Below are 22,186 nucleotides of genomic sequence, written 5' to 3'. Positions count from 1 at the left end.
AGTAGTTTTGGAGTGGATACTTTAGGATTTTTTATGTACAATATCATATCATCTGCAAACAGTGACAGTTTGACTTCTTCCTTACCCATCTGTATGCCCTTTGTTTCTTTGTGTTGTTTGCCATGGCTAGGACCTCCAGTACTTTGTTGAATAAAAGCCAGGAGAGTGGGCATCCTTGTCTTGTTCCCGATGTTAATGGAAAAGATTTCAGCTTCTTGCTTTTAAGTATGATGTTGGCTGTGCGTTTGTCATATATCACCTTTATTATTTTGAGGTACTTGCCCTCTATACACATTTTGTTGAGAGTTTTTATCATGAATGGATGTTGAATTTTGTCGAATGCTTTTTCAGCATCTGTGGAAGTGATTGTGTAGTTTTTGTCCTTCTTTTTGTTGATGTAGTGGATGATGTTGATAGATTTTCAAATGTTGTACCATCCTTACATCCCTGGGATGAATCTCACTTGATCATGGTGTATGATTCTCTTGATGTATTTTTGAATTTGGTTTGCTAATATTTTTATGAGTGTTTTTGCTTCTATGTTTATCAGGGATATTGGTCTGTAATTTTCTTTTTTTGTGGTGTCTTTGCCTGGTTTTGGTATTAGAGTGATGCTGGCTTCATAGAATGTGTTTGGAAGTATTCCCTCCTCTTCTATTTTTTGGAAAACTTTAAGGAGAATGTGTATTATGTCTTCTTTATATGTCTGATAAAATTTGGCGGTAAGTCCATCTGGTCCAGAGGTTTTGTTCTTGGGTAGTTTTTTGATTACCGCTTCAATTTGTTTGCTGGTAATTGGTCTGTTTAGATTTTCTGTTTCTTCCTAGGTCAGTCTTGGAAGGTTATATTTTTCTAGAAAGTTGTCCATTTCTTCTAGGTTATCCAGTTTGTGAGCATGTAGATTTTCATAGTACTCTCTCACAATTCTTTGTATTTCTGTGGTGTCCGTCATGATTTTTCCTTTTTCATTTCTGATTCTGCTTATGTGTATAGATTCTCTTTTTTTCTTAATAAGTCTGGCTTGGGGTTTATCTGTTTTGTTTATTTTCTTAAAGAAGGAGCTCTTGGTTTTATTAATTTTTTCTATTGTTTTATTCTTCTCAATTTTATTTATTTCTTCTCTTATCTTTATTATGTCCCTCCGTCTGCTGACTTTGAGGTTCATTTGTTCTTCTTTTTCCAATTTCAATAATTGTGACTTTAAAGTATTCATTCGGGATTGCTCTTCTTTCTTTATATAGGCCTGGATTGCTGTATATTTCCCTCTTAGAACTGCCTTTACTGCGTCCCACAGAAGTTGGGGCATTGTGCTGTTGTTTTCATTTGTCTTCATATATTGCTTGATCTCTGTTTTAATTTGGTCATTGATCCATTAATTATTTAGGAGCATGTTGTTAAGCCTCCATGTGTTTGTGAGCCTTTTTGCTTTCTTTGTACAATTTTTTCCTAGTTTTATACCATTGTGATCTGAGAAGTTGATTGGTAGAATTTCAGTCTTTGAATTTAATGAGGCTCTTTTTGTGGCCTAGTATGTGGCCTGTTCTGGAAAATGTTCCGTGTATACTTGAGAAGAATGTGTATCCTGCTTCTTTTATGTGGAGAGTTCTGTCGATTGTAGCATTTTTCATTGCAGTTGTTTAGTGTACATTTTGTGCAGAGGGAAGTCTTTGTCCCTCTTAAATGGAGCCAGTCTGGCAGGCCAGGAGGTTCAACCATTAGGATTGTCCGAGAGAATGTGATGCTCTCTCTCATCCTATCATTCATCTACAAGGTATTGTGAAGTTTAGTTTGATTAAAAATTCTACCTTTCAATCTGTTTTTGAGTTTGTGATGTCTTTTAAAAAAAATTTACATTGTACTGTGATTTGTCATATTGTACTTAGTTTGAAAGAAAAGAAACATTTTTTTGACAAAGTGTTTTAACACACATTGCAACTATTGAATAATTACTAGATATTGTGAGCAAGCTGCTCTGCATTTACCAACCTGCCTTGGTTTTAAATCCCACCGAATGAGAGTTCTCAGCAGTTTGAACTTTGTCAGGCTGAAATTTGTTTTAACAGAATGCTTTGGGGAAAAGCCTTGCTAAGGAAATAGTGAAAATGAAGTTACCTGGAGAAAGTTAATTCTCTTTAGGAGAAGAGACTTTTTCAACACTTTGAAAAGAATCATTCATGATTTTTACCTATTAAATCAAACCTGGTCCTTTATATGATAATCTCCCAACATTGAAAAGAAAATCCCAGAAATATTTTATGCCCAGACATATTTTTTTACATAGTTGGTCATATATACTGTATCCTGTGTTGTATCTTGTTCTCTTCACTTAATATTCCCTGAAGATTGTTCCATGTTAGTATATACAGAACTGCCTCATTTTTATTGGTAAGTTACAGCCACTTTATAGGGGGTCCTTCAGTTATCTGTAACCTTTCCCTGTTGTCAGACATTTAGGTTGTTTCAGATACTGTGTTATAAACACTGCTGCAGTGAGAATTCCTGATTGTCTCCATGAGTATATCTGCAGAGTATGTCCGAAATATAAATTCTTGATGTCTGTGTGTGAGTATATAGATCCTAGAAGTGGGATATGTGGCCAGAGGGTATATTTGTTTTTAATATAGATAGGAATTGCCATATTGCCTTCCAAGAGTTTATACCCATTTGTTCATTTGTTTTACTCTTCTATAGTCCTTGCTTTGTGCTAGGAGCTATTTCTAGTGCTTTACAAATATTCACTTGTTTATCCTCAGAGAACCCCACAGTAGTACCATCATTGTCACAGTTTTACAGATAAGGAAACTGAGGCAAGAGAGGTGATATAACCTGCCCAAGGGGTACGTCCAGTCAATGGTGAGGTAGGATTTGAACACAGGCAGTCTGGATCCAGAGTTCCATGTTAATCATGGTGCTTAACTGCCTCTACAGAGAGGAGCTGCAGTGCTATCAAATGTTTTCACTTTTCCCAATCTGAGCAGAGATGCCAGGTTTTCTTAATTATCATTTTGCATTTTTAAAATTACTAGTTACAGTTGGACACATCTTCCAATGTTGACAAGACATTTGGATTTCCTTGGCTATCTATCCTGTTCCTGTCTTTTGCCTATTTTTCTGTTAGATTGAAAATATTTTTCTTATTGGTTTTTAGAACTCTGTTTGCATATGGAGAAAATCAGCTCTTTGTCAAATGTGTTTTAAATGCATTGTCCTACTTTGTTATTTCCTTTTTGGCTTTGTACTTTATCAGTCTTCTGTGCATCTGGGATCTAGGTTACATTTAGAGAGATCCTCCTTAGTCCGAGAGCATTAAAAAAAAAAAATCTCATATATTCTGAAACTGTATGGTTTATTTCTTTAAATTTATGTTGGTTAAAAGAGTAAGAAGGAGCCAATTTAATTTTTTTCTAATAATAATCAGTGGTAATGGTACATAGCTATTTAAGAATGGAAAAATGAACTCCCAAAAACAAGTATTTGGTAACAATGCTGTTGTAATGATTTTTGGCAGCTGAGCCATGCTGTTAGTCGTGTGGCTCATGTTTATACCACAGGCTGTTTTTCCTTTTTTGCCCAGTTTTACTCTCCCTGGTGTTAATAATTATCTAGCTTCTCCTTTGCTTCATTTTTCCTTGTACTTTTAAGTAATGCATTCCAAAACTCACCTCTTGCTTAAATCCCTCTAAGTATAAGTTCATCAGGTGTCACATCTTCTCTGTTTCGTCCTCATGGAGGTTGGTCTGGAATTCTCCTGAGCTGCTCCTCTGGGCTGGGTTTCCATCTGTCCTGGTCAGCATCCTTCGATCCCCCCACTGTTACCCTTGGCATCCCATCGCCTCATCCCTGTTGTAGCATATCTGGCTGGGCAACTCTCTGACATTATCCTGGCAGTCCCCTTTGCTTCTGTTCCAGAAATATGTCTCCCAGAGCCTGTGTCTTTCTGCTTCCCCATTTTTCTCCCTCCTTTTGGTGGAGCCCTTCCCTCGGTGTGAGGAAACCTTGTGGGCTGGTGGAAGACCTGAAAACAGGATGATGAGATAAACGGCTGTTTAAGAAGTAGTAAAAACTCTCTGGTCTCTGTACCACCTGCCATGGACAGTGACTTAGTGCTCTGTACCCCTCTGTCACCCCAGTTTCTCCACCTTCTCCCTCCCAAGGTGGTTAAGCACAGTGTTCGGCTAACTCACTCCATGGTGTGGACATTATTACCCTCTGCAGTGTGCACTGCTGAGCCACATGCTGTCCAGGATTGTTTTCTTCAAAAAGTTTGTTTTACCTTGAGATAATTCATGTCTTCAAAATTTGCTTGACTTTCTATGTACCCACAGCTAATTTCTTAGATAACTTCAATAGACCTGTTAAAATTCTTTCAACTAACTTTTACCAAATGCTACAACATATCATAAAACCATTCAGTTCCCCCTAATGTACCGCTGTTCACGACATCCCCAGCCTCCAACTCTTGTCTGGATAGGTTGAACTCTAGGCATAATACGTACCCATCATCCAGGGATTTTCCTTTACTCTTCCTTTCCTGTTCTCAAGTTTTTTTTGTATTCTGTGTCCTCTAGTTTCATGGTTTACTCCATTGTCTTGATAGAATACATACTCTAGTAGCTTTCTCAGAAAGGTGAAAGGGAGCCAAATTTCTTTGGCTCTTTACATGTAAAAATGTCTTTAATATATGCTTAGATTTGTTCAATAATTTTATTACACATGAAATTAAAAATTGAGAATATTACCCTTGAAATTTTCTGGACATTGTTCCATTATCCTTTGTAGGTGAGTTATGAGTTACTCTTTTTCTCTTGGAGACATTATACAATCTTTCATTTCTTATATTTTGAAGCTATACATATTTTGGCATATATTTCAGTGGGTCTTTTTTGAATTACTTCTGCTGGGCAATTTGTTTTTCTTTTCAGTCTGGAGACCCTTGTCTATCAGTCTGGACATTTCTTGACTTAAGAAAAATTATTTAATTCTTATAATTCCTATTATTTGAGTATTAGGCCTTTTAGAACATTCACTGTTCTTTAGATATTTCCATCTATTTATTTTTTGCTCCCCTTTTTATGAAATTTCCTCACATTAACCTTTCAACTAACTGTAACACAAAAATGTCAGTCATCTGTATTATTAATTTCCAAGAGCTGTTGGCCTTTTTTCATAGCCTCTCTCCTGGTATTTTATTTTTTATTATTATTTTTATTTTGTTATCATTAATCTACAATTACATGAAAAACATTATGTTTACTAGGCTCTCCCCTACACCAAGTCCCCCCCAGAAACCCCATTACAGTCACTGTCCATCAGCGTAGTAAGATGTTGTAGAATCACTACTTGTCTTCTCTGTGTTGCACAGCCCTCCCCTTTCCCCCACCCCCCACCTTATACATGCTAATTGTAATTCCCCCTTCCTTCTTCCCTGCCCTTATCCCTCCCTACCCTCCCATTCTCCCCAGTCCCTTTCCCTTTGGTAACTGTTAGTCCCTCCTTGGGTTCTTTGATTCTGCTGCTGTTTTGTTCCTTCAGTTTTTCCTTTGTTCTTATATTCCACATCTGAGTGAAAGCATTTAGTACTTGTCTTCCACCTGGCTTATTTCACTGAGCATAATACCCTCTAGCTCCATCCATGTTGTTGCAAATGGTAGGATTTGTTTTCTTCTTATGGCTGAATATATTCCATTGTGTATATTTACCACATCTTCTTTATCCATTCATCTACTGATGGACACTTAGGTTGCTTCCATTTCTTGGCTATTGTAAATACTGCAATGATAAACATAGGGGTGCATCTGTCTTTTTCAAAGTGGAGTGCTGCATTCCTGGGGTAGATTCCTAGAAGTGGAATTCCTGGGTCAAATGGTATTTCTATTTTGAGCTTTTTGAGGAACCTCCATACTGCTTTCCACAATGTTTGAACTAATTTACATTCCCACCAGCAGTGTAGGAGGGTTCCCCTTTCTCCACAACCTCTTTGGATGGCAGTGATCCTTACTGGTGTGAGGTGATATCTCTTTGTGGTTTTAATTTGCATTTCTCTGATGACAAGCGATGTGGAGCATCTTTTCATGTGTCTGTTGGCCATCTGAATTTCTTCTTTGGAGAAGTGTCTGTTCAGCTTCTCTACCCATTTTTTAATTGGATTATTTGCTTTTTGTTTGTTCAGGTGCATGAGCTCTTTATATATTTTGGATGTCAAGCCTTTATCGGATCTGTCATTTACGAATATATTCTCCCACACTGTAGGGTACCTTTTTGTTCTATTGATAGTGTCCTTTGCTGTACAGAAGCTTGTCAGCTTGATATAGTCCCACTTGTTCATTTTTGCTTTTGTTTTCCTTGCCTGGGGAGATATGTTCATGAAGAAGCCGCTAATGTTTATGTCCAAGAGATTTTTGCATATATTTTTTTCTAGGAGTTTTATGGTTTCATGACTTACATTCAGGTCTTTGATCCATTTTGAATTTACTTTTGTGTATGGAGTTAGACTCTCTCCCAGTATTTTGAGATGTGATATTCTGTCTGGGGATTATAATTCTAGATTAAGAAAAATCCCCTTTTGCTGCTTGTAATCACTGTGGTTTCAGAAGGTGTTTTTCCTCCTTTGTGTTTGGTCCTTTTGGAATTTAATTTCTTAGGCTTTCCTTGAAGGGTTGCTGGTCCTCCGCTCTCTATTTAAGAGCAGGTATTAAGAGGAAGGTACACAAATCAGATCTGAATCTCTCTGTGCATGTTGACAGGGCTTGTTGACTATTGATTTTTCTTTAACGTGGTGAAGCAGCAACTTGTTGGAGGAAACCCTTAAATGTCCATGTTCATTCAGATTCTCCAGAGAGTAATTCTACCAGCCTTGCCTGGATAAGCCTGGGATAAGCTATGAGGATTCTGGAAGCAGGGTGGAGAAAGGGACTCAGGATCCTGTGGGGTAGTAAGTAGACTTTTCCTTAATTCCTTTGTCTTTTGCTGTGTTTTGAGCCCTGAATCACATCACTCTGATGTGATCTGAGTCACTTTGCCTGGTGTTAAGTGAGTTTCTGATCTCCCTGGGTCAGTTTCTTTGGCTAATCAGCCCTTTGGTGGTGATTGGGGTAGATGGGGGGAGGGCCTGGAGCCCCAGGGTCTGTCCTCTGTGTGTGACTTGCAGCCTCTGGTCCACCCAGTCCCTTACCCCTCCCCCTCCACCCCCAGGGGCTCTGGGAGGGAACTGGCCTGTTTGTCAGGACCCCTCTCAGCATCCCTCAGGGTGCAATCATCAGGTACTGCCGCTGCTTCCTGTCACCCAAGACTCAGTTGATTATCTTGTCTACTCTCTTCTCTGATGCTATATTATTTTGTCCTTTGAAAAAAACTATACTGACTATCATTTTGATAGGATTTCTTCTGGGAGATAAAGGCATGTCGTTTCTCATGTTCAACTGAAAGTTTATTTTATTTTGCCAAGGTACACCATAAAATGATAAAAATATTTACCGTCAAAGCAGTAATAATACCAGACCTCAACTGTTTTTTAAAAATTACGCACAATTTTCATTTTCTAAAGGTGCCAATTCGATCCGATATTTATCAGTTAGCCTGAGGGGATTTATAGGATTTGTTAATATGAGCGCTTTGCCTTTCAGACATACCCGTGCCCATGCGTGGGTCAGCATACTCACGCTTCACATTTTCTGTCATTTTTCTCCCTGTCACACAGAAAGTCAAATTCGGGCTGAGCGGTTTGTTATTGTATTTTTGTTTTGTTCTTTTTTAAGTCTCTTGACCACAGATGTTTTCACTCTCTCTGTGGGTGTTTGCCAGTCTCACACCACTTGAGCATTTCTCTTCTGGATGGAACAAAGAGAAGATGTCACTGACTACTTGGGCCGTGGAAATCCTGCCGTGCCGCCTCTGCGTTGGGCTCTTCAGTTGGGTGGGGTGGGAAAGTAAGAATACTGCTTCTGATGAGCCAGGAATGAGACATTTCTGAGAGAAACCCAGCAAATCCCATGCTACTGATTTCACTTTGCCTGCCTAAGGAGGGCTTGTGGCCACGGAGATGAAGCAATGGGAAGGAAGGAAGGAGAGGCTGGAATAATAAACAAGACTGAAAATAGGGGGTCCTGGGGGTGGGACTGGTCTCAAGCGGCTGCTTTACCACTGCCATGAGCAGTTAGTTACGTGACCCCCTTGGAATTTCCCCATGACCTCACCTCCCCAGGGGTTGTAGCCAAAAGAATGAGAGTCACAGGGCCACCTCAGGCAAAGCACCTTAAAATACTCGTAAAACTAACTTGTGCCTTGAAGTTCGGCATGAAAGGAGCAGAGAAAAATCACCTGTATGTCCATAACCTGCCCACTTCCTGTTTTTTTCTGATCTTGGGCAAGTGTGGTAGTTTCCATACTTATTTTTTGGAAGAGGAGAAGCTAGAGGAAGAAGGAAGTGAACTAATAGGCAGCTTTTCAACACAGTGCTGACTTTTCCATTTCTTTGTACAGTATTTCACCAGGCCCTTGACATTCATTTAGAGGAAAAAAAAATTCTTTCTTCTTGAACATCTGTGCAAAATCAGGAGGGTTTTAAAGCCCAGCAAGAGGATGGGATAATTTAGAACATTTCTGAAAGCCGGAGTGAGAGACAACAAATCCTGTCTATTGTGCTGCACCGGCTGCACCCCAGCAGCGAAGGCAGGCCCACAGATTGTGCTGGAAAGATGCATTCATCATGCTGCATAATCACATTCTGGGAAATGTGCGGTAGATGAGTGGGAAAATATGCATTCCGGATGCTTCATAAATAAAAGCAGTTAAGGATGCCTGTCATTCTCACGTTTTTAGCTCTAGTGTCGGAAAGGCACATTAGAAAAAGCAAACCCCGTTCACTACATCAGCTTGGCATACAGCATCCAAATTCAGCATCATGTCATTGCATTTTAGCTTCTGCATAGCTGTAAGCCAGGAAGTCTCACGTTTAATTAGGCCATTTGTTCTTGAGAGCTCTGTCCTTGCAAAGCAGGAAAGGAATTTTTATGGGCATTTGGCATAAGGAGAAAGTCAGTGGCAAATTGTTTCACCATTCGCTCAAATTTCAGAGGTTACTTGGGAAAATTCTTTAGAAGGGATTTTATGTGTTTTAGGACATCAGTCAACCTGAATAAAATTTCTCCAGGTTTTGATTTTCGTTGGCTCTGGGTTTTGCCTTAGAACCTGGAGTCTTTGAAATCCTGAGGGGTTTGCAACCCTGGGAGGCCGGCCTGGGAGGCAGGATTTCCGAATCCCAGGAGCCAGGCAGGAGTGGGTGGGGGGCCACCTCATTAAGTCCCTGCAAATTAACAAAAACGTCAAAGTGTTGTTGGGTAGGGCCAGATCTTCCTCACCGGGGTGTGACAACATGCAATCTCACGCTGATCAGGACTTATTGACCATTCATTACCTGTGCCTTTAATGAATGAAAAGGAAATAGGGGTAGTTGTTACCTTTTAACGCAGACTGGCAGTCATGCTGTCTTGACCAAGGGAGTGGGGTTGGGTGGGAGGGAGGTGGTGGAACACTAGAGAAGGGGGCCCCCAATCCAGAGGGAATAGGGTGACCGCTGTCCTGGCTAAAGGCCAGCTGTCCCCACACTGCTCTGTTCATTTATGCCCATGTGCCCTGTGAGGTGGCACTGACGGGGAGCACTCACATCCCTGTGCAGTTCTTCGAGCTAACGCCAGGGATCCGCCATAGCTGTTGGTTGGCACGGACTCCCTGCCAGTGAATGTGTGGATTCCCCAGAGTCCCGGCTTGCTTTCCTCTCCTTTCCACCTCCGGGATGTTTATTTCATGTATGAAAAATTTACAAAGACTGGAAGGAAATTGATCAAAATGTTACCAACTTTGTTTACCAACTGTACACTGGTAAACCAAACTCCCACATTTAGCAACTGCTTTATACAGTGATTGTCTTTCTGCTTTAATTTTGTAAATTCTGTATTTTAAAGTGGGGTGAAGTATGTGCATTTTTAGTGTGTATTTAGAATGTTCTCCAAGGCTGATGACTTGAAGCACTTGAGGAAGTTCGCGGGGTGTAGCTGAGTCTAAATATGTTCCAGAAGTTCTAAAACGTGAAGTATAGTGGCAGAAACTCTAGGGAGAGTTGCAAGGAGAACCCTGGAGCAGAAGTTTTGAGTTTCTGCTTATTGCTGCCCTTAGGTTTCATATTTCTTCTCTTGTGCAGAGTCCAAATGTTTTTGGAAGGCTTGAAAGTGAATAAAATAAGCCTTTGACCAAACTGACAGAGGCTGAGGGGTTTGGGGGGCGGGCCCTGTGAGTCGGCATACAGAAGCGCTGTGCTTTGCCTTTGGCTTGGAGGAAGCCGTGAAGTGACCCAATTTTATGGGGCGCTAGAACTCTTCCTAGTCTCCTACCCATTGCCATTTTTCCTCTTTGAATAATAATAACCAACATGTTTCAAGCACATACTATGTCAAGCATGTTCTAAGCACTTTATATATATTAATTTGTGTTCTCAAAACTGAGGGTAGCTACCACTACCTATGAGGATACTGAGGTACAGATGCCAAGCACCATGCCCAGAGTCAGCACAGCTGGTTGGTGGGTAGAGCCAGGTTGGCCACCACATCTGTGCTCTTAGCCACTACCCTGCCTCTGACTGGCCCCTGGGCCGTGGGGGCGGGTGGGAGTGGTTCGTGGGTAAAGTCGGGTTGAAGGTTTTGTGGAAGCGCTCCCTCTAGCTGGGGCCTGGGTTGCAGACTATTGGATAGCTTGATTTAATTAACTATTTGCCGACTGACCAGTCTTATTGAGGCCCTTGTTGGCCATTCAAACACCAGAAGTTTAAGACATGGCTCTGTCTTCAAGGAATTCACAGTCCAAGTTGAGATATGAGATGGTCCTATGAAAATTTGCCTAATATAGAACATAGTTCCTTGCAAGAAATTCAGTGTAGGTATGTTTCTGTTCGTCTTGGGAGAGAAACAACTTGCCATCATAAATGAAAGATGGAAATATACTCAGAATTACTGGAGCTCTGTTACCTCTTTAATCTTCTTCAGCAGGCTTCTTCTAGTCTTTGAACAAAATTTAAGTCTTTCCCATCTGAAAGAACAAAACTGCTAAAAAAATTTCATTCCCAAACCTTTCCTTCTCTGGACCCATTTCCTCACTCTGAGATGGATGGATTCCTTGACTCAACTTCATTTGCTGCTGAACTCTCACCAACACTCATTTTCCAGCACATTCCAATAAGGCTTCCCTTGGTGGAATCATCCCCCTGCAGTGGTGGTTATCTTAGAAAACATGTGCTTCTTAAATATTTAAAAGTAATACATGCTCATTGCAGAAATAAAACTTGCACACAAAGAAATACAAGGAAAAAAACCATCTTTAATCCCATCCCTTAAAGTTAACCAGTATTAACAGTTTTATATACATTCTTTTCAGTATCCTTTCCATCTAGTTCTTTATTAAATGGAGTGTCATATCACACTGCACATACAATTTTTCAGTCTCCTTTAATTTTTTAATAGAAGAAACACAAACGACCCTTGAACAACATGGATTTGAACTGCATGGGTTCACTTATATATAGACTTTTTCAATAAATATATCAAATTTTTGAGATTTTGGTAATTTGAAAAAACATTTTCTAGCTTTATTGAAAGCATACAGTATTAAAACAATATACAAAATGTGTTGATTCACTATTATTAGTAAGGATTTTAGTCAACAGTAGTAGTTAAGTTTTAAGCTATTAGTAGTTAAGTTTTGGGGGAGTCAAAAGTAATATGTGGATTTTCTTCTGCTCAGGGAAGCTGGTGTCTCTCAACCCCATGTTGTTCAAGGGTCAACTGTACATATTTTTAAAAATTTTAAACATTTTATAATGAAAATCATCTGTTCCTTTCCCTTCCACACACTAACTCCTAATAACTAGAGGTTATCATTTTCAAATGTCTTAACTCTTTTTTCTTGTGTTTATGTTTGTTAAACTTTAACAAGGTTTGAAAAAATTTGTTCATATAATATAGATTGATTTATAATTATTAATCACTGAAGAGAGAGGTACCTTAAAGTGGTATATGGAATTTCTTGATTTCTTTTCAGATTTTGGCTTTATCTCTCTCCTTACTAGCATCAAGAAGAGAGGCCACTCACTCACCTAAAGTTTCCTGCGGACACCACTGCCGTGGGGTGAGGGAGAAGCGGTGTGAACTTCCGTCCCTGGGCCCCAGAGCATCCCCAGTGGGGGCCAGTGAGATGAGTGAGTTCACAGTGTGAACAACCATCCATCATTTATCAGTTCTCAGGATGGTGATTCTTGTTCTTGTTGTTGTTTCTTCAGTTGTTTGGTTTGTTTCTTCTTCCATGGGATATTTTTGGAAGCCTTCCTAAAATATCTGGTTATCTTTGTTTATATGTAAGAATGAGTCCCTTAAAAGCTGATTGGAATCCATAAGGCTGTACATGGTGGGCCTCTCATTTGTGTGATTGGGTTGGAACCCATCTTTTTCTTCAGGGACCCCCAGGTTCAGCCTCCACAGAAGGAAAATGTCCACCTTCTGCCACCTTCTGGTTATCGGAAATTCTTCTTTCGAGAAGTATCTGTTTACATCGTCCGCCCATTTTTTAATTGGGTTATTTGCTTTCTAGGTGTTGAGGCGGGGGAATTCTTTATATATTATTGGTGTTAACTCCTTGTCGGATATGTTGCTTACGAATATATTCTGCCATACCATAGGGTGCCTTTTTGTCCTGCTGATGGTGCCTTTTGCTGTACAGAAGCTTTTTAGTTTGATATAGTCCCAGGTGTTCATTTTTGTTTTGTTTCCCTTGCCCGAGGCAAAAGTTGCTCATGTTTATATTCAAGAGATTTTTGCCTTTATTTTCTTCTAAGAGTTTTATGGTTTCATGACTTACATTCAGGTCTTTGATCCATTTTGAGTTTACTTTTGTGTATGGAGTTAGAAAATAATCCAGTTTCATTCCCTGGAATGTAGCTGTCCAGTTTTGCCAACACCAGCTATTGAACAGGCTGTCATTTCCCCACTGTATATCCATGGCTCCTTTTATTGTATATTAATTGACCATATATGCTTGGGTTTATATCTGGGCTCTCATTTCTGTTCCAATGATCTATGGGTCTGTTCTTGTGCCAGTACCAAATTGTTTTTTTCTTTTTAGTAAGGTATTATTGATATACACTCTTACGAAGGTTTCACTTGAAAAAACAATGTGGTTACTACATTTACCCATGTTATCAAATCCCCACCCATACCCCAATGCAGTCACTGTCCATCAGTGTAGTAAGATGCCACAGATTCACTATTTGTCTTCTCTGTGCTACACTGTCTTCCCTGTGACTCCACGGGGGTGCAGGGAGTGGGACATTTTCCCCATCTCAGCTAGGCTTCCCCTGTCTGCCCTCCATTTTCAGTGGTACCTGACACCTGTAATTCTTGGGCCTCCCAGAGTTGTGTCTTAAGATTGGCGTGCTTCTTGCCATCTCCCTCTGCGGCTGAGGTTTCTTTCTCCTTTCTTCTAAGTCAACTAATACTCTTCAGTTCACTTCCTTCTCAAGTATTACTGGCATTATTGTTTCCCTGCTGTCTCTTTTTCTGATCCTTTTGAGGGACAGTGCCTTTTTAATTATTATTGAAGTGGGATTTGGAGAGGGGATAGTAATGAATGCCTAAGTTTAGTGTGCCAGGTTTAACTAGGAATGCTACAGTGGTTCTCTTCACTTGGTGAGGACTTTTCCCTTGGCACTTAGTGTACCTTCATAATGTGTGTTTTAATGCCTGCATAGTGATCAAGGGTATGAGTCGACTGTATTTTGCCAGTCCTCTGTTGTAAGATAGACACTGTGTTGTTAAATTTTTGTTAGGATAAATAATCCTCCATTTAATATCTATATACATTTTCTTGTGTTTGTGATTGTTTGGTAAGGTTAGAGTTCCAAAAAATAGGATGACTGTATTTACAATATGTAAGCATTTTTAAGACTCTGGAATAAATCTTTTCAGCTTGCTTTCTGAAAGAGTTGTACCGCTTTCTGAATCCACCAGACATTAATGAGCATACCCATTTCATTGCAGATCACGTCTCCTGCCACTGTAGGCACAGACATGCCTATTGAGTGGAAAAAAAAAAAATTGAAGTGAGCCAAATTGACTCCAATAATTCTGTGAGCCCATGTGCCATGCTGCCTGCCTCAGTGGGTGGCCTTGAACAGAGTACTTAACCACTTTAGAGTTTAGTTTCATCCCCTGTAAAATGGAGATTATAGGAATAATAGGAAGTAAATACACTTAAGTGTAGATTTTTGCCTGGATGGCAGAAATGGAGAAGAGCAAAACCAATAAAATCAGTTTCTTAGGCAGTAATAACATTTTCTTCTTGTTAAAAAATGACTTGTTTTGGGGGAAATGATATATTCTCATTACACATAAAAATTCAAAGAATACAAAAAGGTACAAAGAAGAAAATTTTTTTATAAAGCATCCTAAAACTCACCACTCAGAAATTGTATTAACATTTAGTGAATTACATCTAGACCTTGTCACAGGCAAAGTCAGGATGGATGGGATCTTACCAATAATACTGACTGAATTAAAGAAAAGAAAGAAATTGTAATGAGACTGAAGAATAGCTGACTTCTTCATCATGAGAGAAATTAGAAGTATCTTTTAGAAATAAAATTTATCAGAAAAGATGATTAAAATATTTAGAAATTGGGATAATTTCTTATAGTTTCAAATTGAGACATACTCCTCCTTTGAAAGGTAAGAACATTAGCACTGACCTTATGCCACCTCTCCTCCACTTAGCTACAATTTTTATCAATTATGAGCATCATAATATAAATGATTATAACATTTATATTGTGCTCTAATGTCACAGTTCCCATAGCTCTTTTACTTAGTCCTTTTTTTTTTAATTGATTCAGTACTTAGCACCAGTCTTCTTATTGTGATTTTGCTGTTCCTGAGGTCTTAAAAAATTTTTCTGATTCATTCTTGGTTGGTTGGATTTCTTTTTATTTAAAGAAGATCATTTTATTTAAAGGAGAACTGTGTTCTCCGAGTTGTTCATTGCTTGAGAATGGCTGTTGCTTGCCTTTATATTTTAAGGATAATTTGGCTGAGTATCAAGTTCTTGGGTTGCACTTTCTTGCCCTTGCAATTTCAAACATTGCTCTCCATTCTTTTTTCACATAGGATATTTCTGGAGGAGAAAGCTGAGGCCAGGTTAATGTTTTTCTTTCTTACACATGACTAGCTTTTTTCCACCAGAGCTACCCATAGGATTCTTTCATTCTTTTTGGAGTTCAGAGCTTTACCAGTCTGCCTGGGCATTGGTTGTTTGCCTGGGATTTTCTCTACAATAATATCTGTAAAGTCTATATTTGCATTGGAAAGTTTTCCTCTATTAGATCTTTTAATATTTTTGCACATATTTTGAATAGTCATCACTTTAGAAGAACTGTAGTTGCTGTGTTCTGTCCCCCTTGTTTTCCAGATCTGGCATCTGTTCTTGTAGTCATTTATGTACCTTTGTTTCTTTCCATTTAATTTTGAGTAATTGCCTCATGTTTACTTTCTGTGTCTCTATGTTTTCAGGTGCTTTTTCTTTTATTATTGCAGTTATGTGCCTTCCATTCTGTAATTTTTTTCCTACTTCATTTCTTCTGCTCAATCAAGCCATTTAAAATTCCTTAGATTTATGATAATCAATTCATGGAAACATTGTGTGTAGTCTTTGAGCCCCCTTTTTTTAGAGAGACCATTTTATTCTTAGTATTTTTGAGATAATGGAGAATAATTTATTCTGAGCTCAGCCTGTTACTTTTGTTGATTTTCATGGCCAACTTCATGGACCTGCAACTCATGCATTCATATAGGGCCCCCTACCTGGTTTAGTACTCTGCTGTCACTGTCTTGAAATTCTTAATTTTTGAGCAAGGGGCCCTGCATTTTCCTAATATTGCCACTTCTGCTGACTATTTTTACAATGCATGTTATTATCTGCCTTTGCTGGTGTCTCTACTCTGTGATTACTCATATTTAAATGAGTCTGAGCTATTTGCTAAAAAACTGATATGTGGGAGCTATAAAGGGCTGGAAGGCTGCGCTGGGGAGCCATTGTAAAACATCTACTCATGGTTGTGGCATCCGCTGTCTTTTTACCCATTCTGCTATTCCTTTCAGCTTGAGAATAATCTTCCTTCAGTGTTAACAAGTATCTTAATGTGTCATTCTGAAGTTATATGTAACAGTAAGGATGTGGGGGATTATTTAAAAACTGGAAAATTATTTACATTATATTCAAATTTAAAAGTGGTATATAAAACTATGTAGTGTGATCCTCTTTTTCCTGTTTAAAACCTGTGCATTAAAAATATTTGAAGGAAAAAAAACACCAAAATGTTGTTTTTCACATTTTTAAAATCCATTCTATTCTTGCCTGTGGTGACTGTGGGTGGCGGTAATGGGCTCTGCATCCTTTAAAGTGTCTCGTGATAATCTCCAAGCACTTGTGGGAAACTCCCCTTTCTAGAAGACTGTTTCAGTCACCCTACCAACTCTCCTTTTGTGGATTGAAGTAAAATCCATATTGATATGTTTTGGGCTTATACCAGTAGTTGATCATCTTTAAGCTTGTGACTGTTTGTTAAGGGACATAGTTTTACTGAAGTACTTTGAATGAGGAAGAACCAGTTTAACAAACAGCTCTCTTGTAGAGACAAAATCAAAAACAACACTCTGGTTCACAGCATTCATTGATTTCCATGGTGTAAATATTCCCACCATCACCTATTTCAGGCTACCAATGTGACATCATTGAATACAGAATTAGCAGTAGAATGCTGTTCTATTATGTTGTCACTTTATAGGTACAGTAGGCAAAAATCACCCTGAGTATAGATAATAGTAAAAATGTCGGAAAAATAACTGGGAAGTGATGATTACTTTTTATTTTAGTGTGATTTAATGGTGTAACTTTACGTAATTTAGTTTTTAATAATGTCTTTAACAACTAGTAAATACTCCTGACAGTTTAACAGTAGCTCTCATGAGCTGGTGCAGATTGGTGCCAGGACCCTACTGGAAAGAGTTCTTGACAGGACAAGAAAGGAAAGCATTCGGGCATTGGGGTTAACCCCGTTGGCTCAGGTGCTGTTTTGCTCTAGAGTTTTATTCTGGGGTGGCTTACTTTTCTGTTTAGGGTTCAATATGATCAGACTACCGATAGAAAACTTGAGGAATGACAAGTACACTTCTCCTTATTATACACTTTCTGGGCATTCAGGATACAATGGTACCTTTCTTGGTGGACACCATTCCTGGCATATATTCCTTCAGGACCCTTTTAGTATATCCCAGGTGATTCTGATTCTCTGACATGTGTATTCATTCATCCTCTTTGGTTGTGCTGCTAAAATAAATGTGACATAAAATTTACCATTTTAATCATTTTTAAACTTATGGTTCAAGGGCTTTTAATTAAGTTCACTTGTATGTTGTACAGCCATCACCACCATCTATTTCCAGAACTTTTTCATGTTCCCCAACGGAGACTGTGTATCAATTAAAGACTCCCTGTTACCTGTCCCCCAGCCCCTGGCAACCACATTTTACTTTCTTTCTCTGAATTTGCCTCTTCTAGGTACCTCATGTAAGAGGAATCATACAATACTTTCCCTTTGTGTCCAGCTTATTTCATTCCGCATTACTGTCTTCAAGGTTCATGCAAGTGGTATGTGTCAGAATTCTATCTTTTTAAAGGCTGAATAACAGTTCATTGCATGAGTACACCACATTTTCTTTATCCACTCATCTGTTGGTGGACACTTGGGTGTACAAGTGTCTGTTCCAATTCCTGCTTTCATTACTGATGGACATAAACCCAAAAGTGGAATTGCTGCGTCAGACATACTGTGTTAATTCTGTGTCGAATTTTTTGAGGTATTGCCATACCAGTTCATAAAGCTCATTCATCATTTTTTGACCTGGAAAGTAATGTAACTTTCCAGAATGATTGCATTCTTGTTGATTGTACCCATTTCCAGGCAGCTGGTTTGTCTTTCCATGAGCTTTATCTTTTGCAATGGTGTTCTTTCAACACATCGTATGTTTGAGTGCCTAAAGTGTGATGTGATTGTCCAATTAAATGTAAAGATATTATCATAGCATAAAGCATAATATGAAAAGTGCCAGAAGAGAAACACAATATGCTCTGAGTGCTCAAATGGGGAAGAGCAGGAAAAATTTCATGGAGGATGTGGCATTTGTGATAATCTTTGATAAAAGAGCAAAGTGTTGCCAGGTAGAGATTCAGAGAATAATCTGGGCAGAGGTAAGGAAAGGGGGTTAGGTGGCCCAAGGAGAAGTAGGGAATAGTTTAGAAGACTAAGTTGGGGAAGGGATCTTGGATGTCAGGCCAAATAATTTCTTCAGTTTTGTAGGTCATACAGAGCTATGAAAGGCTTTTCAGTAGGAGGGTAACACAGTTGTAGTTGAGTTGAATTTGAATCTGGGCAGTTGGATGGATGGATTACCATGTGGAGTTGGAGACTATATTTGCAAAAGCCATTTGGCTGTTGAAATAATCTAGTGGAACGATCTGATAGGGAAATAGAAAGCTAGTTCTTTTTCCCATTTCCTCCTGTTGATGTCATGTCTCTGGCCAGAGTTTTGTTCAGTTTCGTCCATCACCTTTGTGCCTTTATTTACATATTTATCTTTACTTATTAAATATAACATATATATGTTGACCATACTTTAGAAATCAAATCATTAAGACAATGAGTTTTGACTTTGGAAAAATAAAATAAAAATCCCAGATGGAAAAAGTGTTCAAAAGTGGTTATTTCAAGCTGTGAGAGCAAATATTGTTCAAGCTCTAAAGTTCTTCCCAAGAAACAAAATTGTGACCATGAGGACAGTGAAGAACCACCCTCCCCTTTCCAGAGATGAGTCCCCGAATGGCCCTCCCTCGGACCTGTTTGGGTATAAACAGGAGTGCCTGTCCTGGATATCCAAAATGTAAAAATGGGCCCAGATGGATTCTTTTTGTGTGTGTGCAGATTACAGAGTTTTATTTATTTATGTATTTATTTATTTGTTGTTAAGGTATCATTGATATACAGTCTTATGGAGGTTTCACATGAGCAACATTGTGGTTACAGCATACACGCATATTAATCAAGTCCCCACCCCACAGCCCATTGCAGTCACTGTCCATCAGTGTAATAAGATGCTATAAAGTCAGTGTTTGTCTTCTCTGTGCTACACTGCCTTCTCTGTGACCCCTCTACATTATGTGTGCTAATCATAATACTCCTTCATCCCCTTCACCCTCCCTCCCCACCCACCCTCCCCTACCTCTTCCCTTTGGTAACCACTAACCCCTTCTTGGAGCCCAGATGGAGTCTTTAAGTGACACTGACCTTATGTGAGGTGGGGAAAAGCCCTGGCCTCCTGGCCGAGGATGCTGAGAGGCCAGGTTGGCTGTAAACTGAATGAGTCCCGGGTGGTTGCCAGCACTGCAGGTGTCAGATTTCCATTGGCTTCCCAGCATCTCTGTCCAGGTGGCAGTGGAGAGGGCACTTCCTCTTCTGCCTATTTTAGGATGCTGGGTCACTTCCTGTGATGCTCCTAGTGAGTGGCCAGGGCTAGGAAGGCTAATGGGTGCTGTCTGAGGGAGATGCGCTTGCTAACTGGGAGGCAGGGTTAGGCGACAGGGTGGCCGAGTGCATGCACTCGTGCCTTCTGAAGGGTTGAGTAGATTGGACAGCTGAGAAGGCTTCTTGAGAAGGCTCTTGAGAAGGCTTCCTGAGAAGGACACCAGTCAGAAATAAGTATTTTCTTTTTTTTCCTTCTTGTAATCATGAAACAGTATAAGAAAAACACAAGTGATATTTAAATGCTCTACTTTTTAATACATTCTTAAGTAATTGTTCAGCGCCTGCCTAGATTACTGTGGGCTGCTTTAGGCCAAGTCCACAGAGGATATGTATTCATTTTTGCCATACTTTGTTTATTGTCACAGGGGGACAGCACTGCTCTTTATCATGTGATAGTAAAAGATTCCATTATGAAACCTGATATTATAATGAGCAGTATGAAAAGAAGTTGAATAAATGATAAATTAATTCACCAGATTATGTAAATTATAAGGATAGAAATTCCCTAACCTACCAAATGTAATATTAAAATGAAATACATGTTCAACCCTGGCAATATTTACCTATTATTGCTATGCATATTACAAAGACTTCTTAGATTGGGCATAGTTGAATTTTTAATTAAAAAACTAGTTTGAGGGCTAATGTAATAAATATATTACAAATTTTTATTTTCAGTTTCCCAGGAGAAAGTTCAAATGTAGTGTATTATCACAAGTTCATGAATAAGAGCCGAGATTTGTGATTTCTGTCAATAGAAACCTTTTGGGTGATTCTTGTTGAAAAGCTTGATATTTTTTTCTTTCTCATTTAAGTTCTCTGTTTTTATATTATATAATATTTCCTTTATATTTCTGTAGTGACCAAGATTTGCCCATTATCTTCTGTCTTTTGCCTGTTATAACTGTGTCCCTTCCCCTTTGGTTTTTTTGACACCTGTCTGTTAAAACCTTTATATTTTCTCTTTGTTTAGCTGATCTACTGAAGACTTGTTGCTTAGCAATGCCTAGGTGTCTGCAGTGGTAGTATGATTGAAGCAATCTCCACTCCTTTGTTATTTTCTTTTAAAAATATTTTACAATGATCTCCTTTCTGCAAGGATATTTTGCACTGATATATGAATAATTACTGTGCAAAACTTTAATAATGGATTCTCCTTTATGTTTACCTCTTTACCATCTTAATAGTAAAACTTGGAAAAATTTCCTTTCTCTTAGGCTCTTCTTTCTAGAGATACATTCATTATACAACAGTGTTCAAAGAAGATCCTACCTCAAAACCTCTGTAGAAGTTTTTTTTGTACCTTTTTCCTTTTCTTTCTCCAAAACTTAGAAACAAAATCAAGTCTGACTGATCGGAATTTTACAGATTCCTTTTCCTTCCCAGCCAGGTAATTGGTAGCTAATAAATGTAGTATGGTATTTCAAGATCTATAAACTATGGTATCTTATTAATCAGCTCAGGTGGCCATAACAATATACCATAGACTGAATGCCTTAAATGACTGAAAATGTATTTCTCAAAGTTCTGGAAGCTGGGAAGGCCAGAATCAAGGTGCTGGCGAATTTGATTGCTGGTGAACTTTCCTCCAGCCTTGCAGACAGCCCTCTTCTCCTGCTGTCCTCACGTGGTCTGTCCTTGGTGTGTGTGCATGGGGAGGTGAAATTGCCTACCTCTTCTTAAAAGGCCACCCATCCTATCGGATTAGGATCCCACCCTTATAACCTTTTACAAATGTAATTATTTCCTGAAAGGTGACTGTTCTTCTTTATTTTTAGTAATTTCTTTTTATACCCTCCTGCAGTGAAGCAGAAAAACCACCCTCTCAGTTAAAGAAGGAGAAAGATGACCCAAAATCCTGAAACCACAATAAGTTAAATTCATTGCATCTGGCATCCAGACCCTGTCTTTGGCATCTGTAATTGTGCAGAAGCAATTTTGTGTTTTTCTTTTTAGCTTTAGCAAAAATAACAAATTGAGGCATGAGAGGTGACACAGAAACCTCCTCCGAAAACCACATATAATATAAAAATATAGTAAATACATCAAATCCTCAAAAGAGCATCAGGAAAGAAGGCTCCAGCAGGCTTGTCTGCACCTGGGGAAACCAGCAGACCTCAAGCAAAAGGATAAAGTACCAAAGCTGTGATCTGGAGGGATTCAAGCCCTTCCCCTATCCCAGCTCCCCGGAGGAAGGAAGAGAAATGGAGGCCTGGGACTGCTGAACTCCTGGCTCTGGAGATACGCTCTGGGAGCCCAAACCTGCATTACATGGTGCTCTGGAGATTAGTGTGCTTGGAAAGTGAAGATAGGCAGAATACTTGGAAAGACTGAGATTCCAGCTGCTTGTGGAAAATGGATCCACATCTGGCTGCTCTGGGACAAAAGAAAGGCAGGCTGTCTGAGAGACTTTCTAACTGCAAGAGGGCTGCTAAAGGGGCAAGGATTGCACAGAGCTTACTGTTCAGGAGAAAGGACAGGTGGACAAAATTGTCCAGGTACACTCTGCCCAGCAGGTTG

General features: G+C 39.1%; 1 protein-coding gene across 4 annotated transcripts in view; it reads left to right on the top strand.

Annotated features, from left to right (window-relative positions):
* FARP1 (FERM, ARH/RhoGEF and pleckstrin domain protein 1) overlaps window positions 1-22,186 on the top strand; it is a 282,743-nt gene that overhangs the window by 33,160 nt on the left and 227,397 nt on the right. The window lies entirely within an intron of this gene.

Source organism: Manis javanica, chromosome 9 (genome assembly GCF_040802235.1).
Source record: "Manis javanica isolate MJ-LG chromosome 9, MJ_LKY, whole genome shotgun sequence".
NCBI lineage: Eukaryota > Metazoa > Chordata > Mammalia > Pholidota > Manidae > Manis > Manis javanica.
Note: the sequence above shows the minus strand (reverse complement) of the source record. Positions and strands in the feature narration are given on the sequence as shown.